This window comes from Ochotona curzoniae, unplaced genomic scaffold (assembly GCF_017591425.1).
Source record: "Ochotona curzoniae isolate NIBS_2020 unplaced genomic scaffold, NIBS_Ocur_1.0 scaffold_4683, whole genome shotgun sequence".
NCBI lineage: Eukaryota > Metazoa > Chordata > Mammalia > Lagomorpha > Ochotonidae > Ochotona > Ochotona curzoniae.
The window spans coordinates 12,417,940-12,428,473 of NW_024467121.1; the positions used below are offsets into that span (position 1 = coordinate 12,417,940).

The window sequence follows — 10,534 nt, forward strand, 5'->3', positions numbered from 1 at the left end:
GTCCGCTCGGCGCAGCCGCTCGGCGTGGCGACCAGGGTCTTCCTGATGTTATCTCACTTCCACCAGGCAGGATGTGGAGGACTCCAGATCCTCGCCAGCAGCCTCTGCGCACCGAGACGCACTGGCCCCCCCAGTGTAGGAACACCCGAGGCGCCCCCCCGGGGCCCCCTCAGCCACCAACACCACTGCACGCAGTTCCCAAGGCACAAACCCAACAGTTTCAGTCCGTCTGCCCCGCGTTCTCAGAGGCTAAAACCTCGGCAGGGGTCTAGGAATGCGGAGGCTGCCACGTCAACCCCCCGGCTCACCAAACGTTCGGCCGCTGCAGTCTGCCTCCACCGCTGCCGAAGGCCTCCCGCCGGCGACGATCCGCCCGATCTCCCCGCCTCCGGGCTGTCCGCGTCTCCCGTCAGGCCGTTTTCAAAAGTGACTCAGCAGGTCTGGAGTGGGATGTCGGTTTCTCTACCTTTGCCCTGCTCCGTTCTCGCTGTTCTTCCGAGTTGTGTGGATCTTTTTGGCTCCACACTGTCCCAGGGAGCCTCACGGACCTCTCCCTGCGATTCCCTGCTGTTCCTCTTTGCTGCTTCTGTGACTTTCTATCCCTCTTTCACTGGAGACTCCCTCACAGCCTTCCTCCTACGTCGGCCATCTTCTCTTCCGCCCTAAATTCTATTCTTGACACCAGCCAGTGTGGGGGCACTCACAAATTTACCAAGACTGAGTAATCACTGCTAATCTAAAACAACTCCGTTCCTGGACCTGTGTGATGGCTCAATGAATAAATCCTCACCTTGCAAACACTGGAATTTCATACAGGCATCAATTCGTGTCCTGGCTTCTCTACTCCCCATTCAGCTTCATGTTTATGGCCTGGTAAAGCAGGGGAGGATGGCCCAAAGTCTTCAAACCTTGAACCCACTTGGGAGGCCCAGAGGACTCTCCTGGCCACTGACTTCAGACCACTTCATCTTCAGTTATTGTAGACTTCTGTAGAGTGACTCATTGAATGGAAGATCTTTCATGCTGTTTCTCTATAAATCTGATCAACCCTTCCAATGAAATTATAAGTAAATAAATAAATCTCAACCACTCCATTCCACTTTGCCCTACAAAGTAACCAGCTGCTGCCACAAGTCTTCAAAATTAGAATTTTTATGGCCAGTGTTTTGGCACAATAGGATAAGCAGTGTCTTGCAAGACTGGCACTCAAAACGGGTTCCAGTTCAAGTCCCTAGTGATTCACTTCCAATTCAACTGACTGTTAATGATCCTACAATGTAGCAGAAGAGGGTCTCAGTAGCTGGAAGGCCACCAATTATGCAGGAGACTCAGATAAATTCCCTGGCTTAAGGCTTTGGCCATCCCAACACCATTTGGGAAATAAACCAGCATATGGAAGATATCTTTCTCTCTTTGTATCTTTTTTTCTCTCCATAATACTGCATGTCAAATAAATAAATACATGTTTCAAACATGAGAAAATTTTCTATGTCTTACATAAAAGGATACAGGAACTTCAAATTTAAGGTATGTAGTCTTTTGTCTCACAAGTTAGTAGTCCAAGGATAACAGTACAGCAGAAAATCCCTTTCATTCTATTGAATTATCCAATGTAGAGACTCATTGCAGAGAATTACATGTCTCAATTTCCATGAACTCAACATACAACAATTGTATAAGCAATTAAGATATGCTGTTAATATTTTCCTCTATAATGACATTGTAGCTTCTTTTCAGGCAATGTTTTCAGGGGTAAGATTAGTATACATGAAAAATCTATGCATCTCAAGTCTAATACTTATGGCACATACTGTAAAGCTGCCCCAAAGTTGAACAGCAAGATCATGCCATCAATTTTTCAGGCTCATGCCCAGCTCTGTAGCTTAGTGGCTAACGTCTTCGTCTTGCACATACCAGGGTCCCACATTGGTGTTGGTTTGTATCCCAGCTGTTCCTCTTCCCTCCAGTTGCCTGTCTGAGGCCTGGGAAAGTAGTATAGATTGGTCTTGGGACCCTACACCTTCTTTGGTGACCCAGGAAAAACTCATGACCCCTGACCTCAGATTGTCTCAGCTCCAGCCAGCCATTATGCACATCTTGGAAGCATACCTGCAGACAGAAGCTCTTTCTCTCTGTCTCTCCTTCTCTCTCTGTAAATGTGAGTTTCCAATAAAAATGTATAAATCTTGAAAAAATTCAGGCTCATTTTTGCCACAAAGCTTTCACTGAATCTTGCACAGTTAAAGGGAGAAAATATTACTTCAGTCAATAAAGCAGTTAAAGATGGACAAAATACTTGGGGCACCTGGTCCCATGTGGGATACATGTGGCATTCCACCTAACTCCCTGGTCCAGCCCAGTTGTTGTGGACATTTAGGTTGCAAACCAGCACACTGGTACTGTCTCATTATCTATTTCATATTTGACATCCATCTTTAACCGTCCTCTCCTAACTTGCACACCCCCACCTCCCCCAGCTCTATTCTCCTCTCCTGCTCCCTGCTCTGGTGTGAGGCTTCCTCCTACCTTTTCTTAGCTCCCTCAGGCAGACATATTTAGGTTTATTAGCAATAAGAATCTGAACTGGAGTTTTATGCAAGACAACTTCCCCAGGAAATGCAGGTGCAGCCTTCTCATTTTTCTCAATCAATTTCCTAGGAAGGAAGGGAGGGAACTTACCTGTTCCTTTATCTCCAAGAATTTCTTTTCATGCATCTGTCTAACTCCAATCCCTCCCAACTCTGGAATGCAAAGTTCCACAAAGTCTGGATTCACACCCCTGGGAGCGTCAGATCCCAGGTCTCACAGTCACAGACAGCAGACAGCAGACTACAGTTTATTCAGTTTCACTTCTTTTCTTTTCATTTTCCTGCTCCTGCTCCAGAGAATTGGTTTCGGGGGTAGGGGGCAATCCTCCTTCCATCCTTACTAATCATTTAATAATTCTTAACAATGATTTAAAAAATTAAAAATTTAGTGTTGAGAATGGGGTAAGGAGGAATAATTTTATATGGGATATTCAGAGAAGTCCCGGAGGCCAGCTCCAGCCGAGCTCAGAGCTCGAAAAGGGTGTGTGGAGTCAGCGAAAAGAAAAGACACAAACGCTGTCACTTGGTGCCCTCTTGTAACAGCTCAAGAAGCTGTCCTTTTTGCTTACTTACACACATCACAAACTTCTGCACAAATGTTTGATTTTACTATCTTTAACTTCAGAACTAAGTTGGCATGAACAGATGTTTAATTAATTTTATTTCATTTTCAACCAGGTGCTCTTTAAGATAATTCTACAAGTCACTATAATCAGTTTCTTCAAAGCAATCCATTATTCATTCTTTAGTAGTAGCCATTAGGTGACAGCAAGGACTCCAATGCCAAGTCACATGTGATTACCTACTAATTAGTAATACATTCCTACTATATTTCTATTTCCACAATTTATCTATCACTTAATGGGAGACATACATCAAAAGAGAAAAAAAAAAAGATCCAAGACAAACGTTTCAAATATCAAATCCCCCTACAAAAGCAGGACCTACAACCTCATAAACAAATAATAATCAAAAATATATTTCTATGATATTAACAAAATCACCCTATAATTCTTCTAGTCAAAAAATTATAAAAGCAGCTAAAACAGCAGCATTTTCTGTGCTCCAAAGAGTTGCAAGGACAAGCTGACCTTTAGGGTCACAGTTACTATATTTTTTGCCGTAGCAGTTTCAACACATACTCCCATCACTTCCATTAGTTTGTAAGATTCTTAACAAGCCATTTCCCAGAAGGCATACTTCACATCTGGGCAAGATTCAAGGGCAATTGGTAGGCACAAACTAACGTGTCCAGAAATCATATGGGCTTATTGTACTCCTGTGTGTAGCGAAAGGCCCACTCACCAAGACATCATCAATACCATTAACTCCCAAGCTCACATCAGTTGCAAAAGCCGTCTCACAGGGGCAGACAACAATGCCTCAACAGATTACAGAATTCTTGGTGGGGTGATTGAGTGTCCATGCAAAAATGGGGGTGAAACTGCATTGAAGTGGTCGGAGAGACATCCGCCAGGGCTTGTCACATAGCTGGAGTCTCCTCACGGCCTTACCAACAGGGGAGCTGTTCTCTCCACACCTTCGTGTCATCCATACCAACTGCAGTTTGAAATAGGACTTTTGACCTGAGTGTGTCCTAAGCAAAACAGCTAACCAAATTAATCATCTCTGTGTAAACATCATGACACCACACTTGGTTTTTTTCTGGGAACAGTCAGTAACTGAAAATTGCTCAATTGCAAGTTTAGTGATTTCTACAGCCTTAAAATATTATTGAGTAATAAGAAAGCAAAAGGGTAAGAAAAACAGAGCATTTATGCCCCCCAAAAAAGTCCTCTGTTTTCCACTTAACTCATCTAGAACCAACATTCAGAAAGATTATACTGTAAATCAAAGTGTATTTTGCTTTGGTTCACATAGAACACTCATGACAGACATCAGATAGATTTTATTTGGAAGGGAAGTTTTAAAAGAGTGAGACAGTGTCAAGGAGAAAAGGCATACTCTTCCATCCGCTGGTTCACTCCCTAAATAGCTGAACGTCTAGATATGAGCTAATCTGAAGCCAGGAACCTCTTCCATGTCTCCCAAGTGGGTACAGGGTTACAAGGAATGGAGTTGTCTTCTGTGGTTTTTCTAGGTCATAAACAGAGAACTAGATCAGAAGTGGAGTAGCCAGGACACAAAACATTGACTTGGGACCCGACACCCGTGTAGGAGACCCAGAAGTTGCAGCCTTCTGGCTTTAGTTTTGCTCGGCTCTAGCCTTGCAGTCACTTGGGGAGTGAACCAGCAGACACAAGATCTTTTCTGTGTCTCCCTTCTCTCTGTAAATCTGACTTTCTAATAAAAACAAAAATAAATGAAATAAATGTAAATGAAATAAATGTAAAATAGTTTTAAAAAATTAAGAGGCAATGATAATGACAAAATGTGCAACTCAGCAGAAAGAAGATTTGAAAGCACACAAACACCAATTATTAGAACAACCAAATACACAAACCAATTTTATCTAAAGGAAATACAAGATTCAGTGCAATAATAGCAAAAGATTCAATGACCCCACTTTTAGACAGAGAAAGATCATCAAAAAGAAAATGAAACAGCAGAGTTCAACTTTATTCTAGGTCAACTGGACCTCATGGACATCTACAAAAGGTTACATCCAATACTACTGAATATGCACTATGAATATCACATGGAACATTCTTCAACACAAATAATATAATATGTGAGAGAACAATCTCAAGGGACCTTTCATTTTATTAAAATTTATTTATTTATTTAGATGGCAAATATACAAAAAGAGAAGTAGAGACAAAGAGAGGAATCTTTCCACTGGTGATCCACTTCTCAAAAGGCAGCAGTGGTCTAAGATGAGCTAATTCAAGTCAGGAGCCAGGATGGATATAAAAAAAAAGCTAGCACCGATGCATAAAAAGAGAGGAAGGTAAATGGAAAATGGAAACAACCTAATTGAGTCCATATGAAGAGCAGCCTAATATTTCACAAGAGAACAGAAAGCAAACCAGAGGAAGAAGTAGATTTCTACAATAAGTGCTGTTGGGACCATTGAACAATTGCATGCAGAAGTAAGAAGAAGACCCTCACCTTTCGTCATTCACTAAAATCAAAATAAAAGGATGAAGGCTCTAAACCTACACTGAGAAACCATCCAAGTTTTGGAAGAAAACATAGGAAATACTTGACAAGATATGCGGGTAGGTAAAAACTTCCTTGAAAAACCATAAAAAACACAGTCATAGAAGACCAAAATAAACAAACGGGCCTAAATCAAACTATGAAGCTTCTGTACAGCAAAGGAAAAAATCAAGAAGTAAAAATGCAACCAACAGATTGGGAGAAAATCTTTGCACATTACACAACAGATAATATCTAGGATATACAAGGAACTGCAGAAACACAATGACAGCAAAACAAACTAGTTAAATGGGTGAAGCAAATTTGTAGACATTTTGAAATGAACAAATTTAAATGGCTAAGAGACATATGAAAAACTGCTAAAGCTCCCTAACAATAAAGAAAATTCAAATGAAAACAACATTTAGGTTCCCCTTAACCCCAGTGAGAATGGCTTACATACAGAAAACTATCCACACCTGCTGGTGAGAATGTGGGAAGAAAGCTAACCTACTGCATTGCTGTGGTAATGTAAACTGATGTAGCCACTGGGAAAGTTGCTATGCAGAATACCCAGGCAACTGAAAATTCACCTACCATATGACCCAACAATCTTATTCCTCGGAATATATGTAAAAGAACTGATACATCCACATGAGAATACAACCTGTACCCCTGTATTCATTGAAATACAATCAAAAATCACAAAAACACGGAAACAACCTAAATGTCAATTGGAGGAGGAATGGATAAAAACATATGTCTACTCTATGGAATACTAATCAGCTATTTAAAAAAATGAAATTTTACTGTTTGCGATCATATGGTATCAGCTCTGGCTGACTCCAGAACTTACAAAGGATGCATGGTTTGGTGAGATAAGAAGAAAGAAGGAGAGGCACAGGAGGCATTGACCATTATGGCCCAATGCTCATAATGGACAACTCAGAAAAGTTGCCTTCTCCTTTTAGAAGATGCCCTATATACTTTCTGTTCTCTATGTGAGAAACCAAAATGCGTCATATCATGTGTTGTGTAAGTCTGAGGCACATGGTAAACAAACTTTTTGTACCTCAATGATTGCCATCTGTTCCAAGATATTATCAAGCCATTTCTTAAGCAAACTCCAGGACAAAGGTGGGCACATAACAGGATGCTTCAGGACATTGTGAGCTCAATGTACTATTGTATGCTTTTAGCTGAGTGGCATTACCGTAAGTTGCTAAAGACGCTGCTCCCATAACATGATTGATCAGTTCGAGGTGTTATACCAGTTACAGGAATCATTTCACATGTGCAGAAAAAGAACAACAACACCCTCAGGAGACTTTTAGAAATATCAGAGAGTTGATCGAGAGTCCATAAAATGGGGTGAGCAATGAGGTGACCAGAGATATTCTGCCAGGCCTTGCCATGCAGCCAGAAAGTCCTCACAGCCTCGCTAACCGAGGAGCAGTGCTCATCACATACCCAATGCCATTTGACCCAACTACATGGCTTCCTGCAATATGGGTCACATTGGAGATCATTGTTCTCAGTGAAAATGAGCCATTTCCAAAAGGACAAATACATGTTTGCTCTGATACAAGACCAACCTCCATCCAAAATTTAAAAATTAATAATAAAAATAAGCACACACTTGTAATTTTACAAATAGAGGATGTAAAGCAAACCCAGGAAACAGGAATCAAAGAAACTTGATACAATGCATCTCTGCTATGGAACAAAATTAGCAGACTTCCAATGAAACTTCTCCATATATTTAAACAACAAAATATCGTATTTTGTACCAGTGCCTATACCAACAGTGTCATTACCCATATAAAGAGCAGAAACTCTCTTTCTCTCTCTCTCTTTCTCTCTCTCCATATATACATGCTAAAACCAAACAAACAAAAAAAACCCCAAATGTTTAAATCTGCCCTTTTTTCAAAGTTGCAATCCTCCCTTTGTGTCCTTACATCTTTTTTGCCATTTGTGCTTCCACAAATGAATTTCTGAAATCTGAATCTGTTGATGTACCAGCTTGTATTTATCAGACATTAATACCTTTGCTCTTTCATTTTCAATTCAGAATTGTTTTAATTTATGCCTGTACTAAGCTTTATCTTTTAGATACAGACTGTATTACTAGATGGTATAATATGTTGAAGTCCATGTAAGTAGCCTGCACATAGGTTATAAATCCTTTGCTGCATAAATAAAATGTTATCACAACAAATCTGCTTTTCTCCAGTCATTATTTAACACTATTTGTGTATAGATACCTTGAAAAGAAAAATGGAGTATTCCTCCATGTAAGAATTATCTTTATTTCTAAATAAAGATGATCACATTGCCCTGGACATGTTATCCACCTCCAGATTCTATCATTCCCCTTCTATATTTAAAAAATGCCATCCTTTCTATCCTTCCTATGGTTTGTACTTGAACAAGGGGACAAAAAATCCTTGATGAAGGACAGATCTTTCCATTCTCATACTTCTAGGATATCAGGCCTGCAGTGAAATGAGGGGCATATTAAATCAGGAAGGCTTTAGATTACATCATGAATATGTTTTATCAACGAAAAGTATTTTATGGTGTGATAATTTCTTACAAATATATTTAGAAAAAATTCTCACATCCCCAAAATTTAAATTCAAAAGGATTCCTTTGGAATTCATCAAGCTTACATTTCCTTGAGAACAGTTCCACTGCTTTCAGACAGAAGCCACTTGACTCTTAGTCCACTAAGCCAACATGTGTTATATGTTACCCGACAGGAAGCAAGTGATGCATAACATGATTGGATTTCCACCACCAAATGAAAGAACTTGATTAAATGCAACCTTTTTCAACCCAGACCCTGGGTTGTGGATATTTGGATATAAAATGCATGGGAAACTTCTCTGTCATTCATTTTTTTCTCTATAGAAACTTCTCATAAATAAATAGATAACTACTTTAAAAAGAAAATCAAATTGACACAGCTTGATTTATTCTACTGAAAATGGAGTTGAGGACCTTTGCTAAAATTAACACCATGCACGTCTGTAGTTGAACCCTAGAAATGAAGGTTTTTATTATTATTATTATTATTATTACTATTAATATATTGCCACCTTACATTTCATATTATCACCACAAATACGGATCTTGTGAATTAGAGTGCACTTCTATTTCACTAAAAAATATTTACTACCCAGTTCAAGAGTTTGTTGTTACTGTTGTTGTTGTTGCGTGCTTGTTTTGTGGGTATTTTATTTATTTTCAATTTCATTTTAATTCTTTATTGTTTATAATACAGTTTCTTAGGCTCAAGGTTTTCCACTTTCACTCTCTCCAATCCCTCTCCAACCTCCAGTGTTCTCATCTGTATTATAACCAGTCAACAGAAGTCACAAGTCCACCATTCTGATCTTTAACTGTATCATGGCATTGTAGGTATAAATTATGGTAGAAAATCCAATATCTTATTGTCAAAATACATTTAATAGTTTCATTTGGAGTCCCGATTTTATTCATGAATAGAGACTCATACTGCAATCTATCTTTACATCTTGGTAGGATGGTCTCCATTATACAGTTCCTCTAGATGAATACATGTACGTACTTTGTTTATTTATGTATCTGTAGATCTTGTACTTTGCATGAAGGTCACCTGATATCAGAGGGAACATATCAGAGTTGTGCTTTTGGGATTGGTGTATTTCACTGAGCATGACAGACTCTAGTTGGGACAATTTTGTTGCAAATGGTAGAATCTCATTCTTCTTCATGACAGAGTAGCATTCTGCAGAGTAGGTGTACCACAATTTCTCTAGTCATTCCTCTTTCGACAGACACCAAGAGTTTTGTGCAGAAATGCTTTTGACTCATAAAATTGCATTCAATCTCTTTTTTAACATAAATTTTGTTTTTTACTACATCAATTAAAATTACTGAAATCAGAAGATGTATCTAACCACCTCCCTTACAGTTTGGTCTAGGAAATCAGACACTGCTTCTTAAAACCATGGGCACACTTTTATTTTTAAGATTTATTTATTTTTATTGCAAAGACAGATATATATAGAGAGAGGAGAAGAGACAGAGAAGATATTCTATGCGATGATTCACTCCTCAAGTGGCCGGGAGCTCTTCCTCGTCTCCCATGTGGGTGCAGGATCCCAAGGCTCTGGGTTGTCCTTGACCGCTTTCCCAGGCCACAAGCATGAAGCTGGATGGGAAACAGGGCTGCCAGGATTAGAATTGGCTCCCATATGGATCCTGGCACATTCAAGGTGTGGACTTTAGCCGCTATGCCACAGCGCTAGGCCCCTTGGACACACTTTTCAAGACGTTGGGTAGTTTTATCGCTGAGTTCTTGATGGGTGGAAAATATTCTTGTCCACTAGTCAGAATGCAGCCCAATGTGGTATTCCCACTTCAGCTCTTCCCACAAAATTTCTGGGTCCCAGAAAGGCAGAAGTAGCAAACTTTCCAGTTTTGCTTTTCTGTTTTTTCATACTGTGGTCAAGTCTGCAATAAGGGAACTCTGTACCACCACCCACAAGATCTATCTCATAACTTAAACTGGTATGTTGTTGTCAAGAAGCCATTATGTGAATATTTATCCTTTGTCATTGGAAATAGTAACATGGTTTTTAGTTTTCAACATTGAGGATTACATTAATGGTGTTTTGCTTGTTTTTACCATCTTGAGGAACATCACTTTTCTTTCTAAGTTGTTAAAAAATTTGACCATGAATGAATGTTGAAGCTTTTCATATACTTTTTTTCTGAATTAAGTGAAATATCATCGCGGAATTTACTTCATCTTATTCGTGTTTTACAAAGTTTTTGTGTCAGGTATGACTGCC

At 39.6% G+C, this 10,534-nt stretch overlaps 2 protein-coding genes across 1 annotated transcript in view; both read right to left on the minus strand.

The window, feature by feature from the left end:
* The window catches only part of LOC121148055 (prostaglandin-E(2) 9-reductase-like), a 35,416-nt gene extending 31,263 nt beyond the window's left edge, over positions 1-4,153 (minus strand). Inside the window, exon 1 of the mRNA XM_040968041.1 lies at positions 3,894-4,153. The gene's annotated coding sequence lies outside the window, so the exon portion shown is untranslated. The remainder of the gene's footprint in view (positions 1-3,893) is intronic.
* Positions 1-10,534, minus strand: part of LOC121148045 (prostaglandin-E(2) 9-reductase-like) — a 296,739-nt gene that overhangs the window by 135,472 nt on the left and 150,733 nt on the right.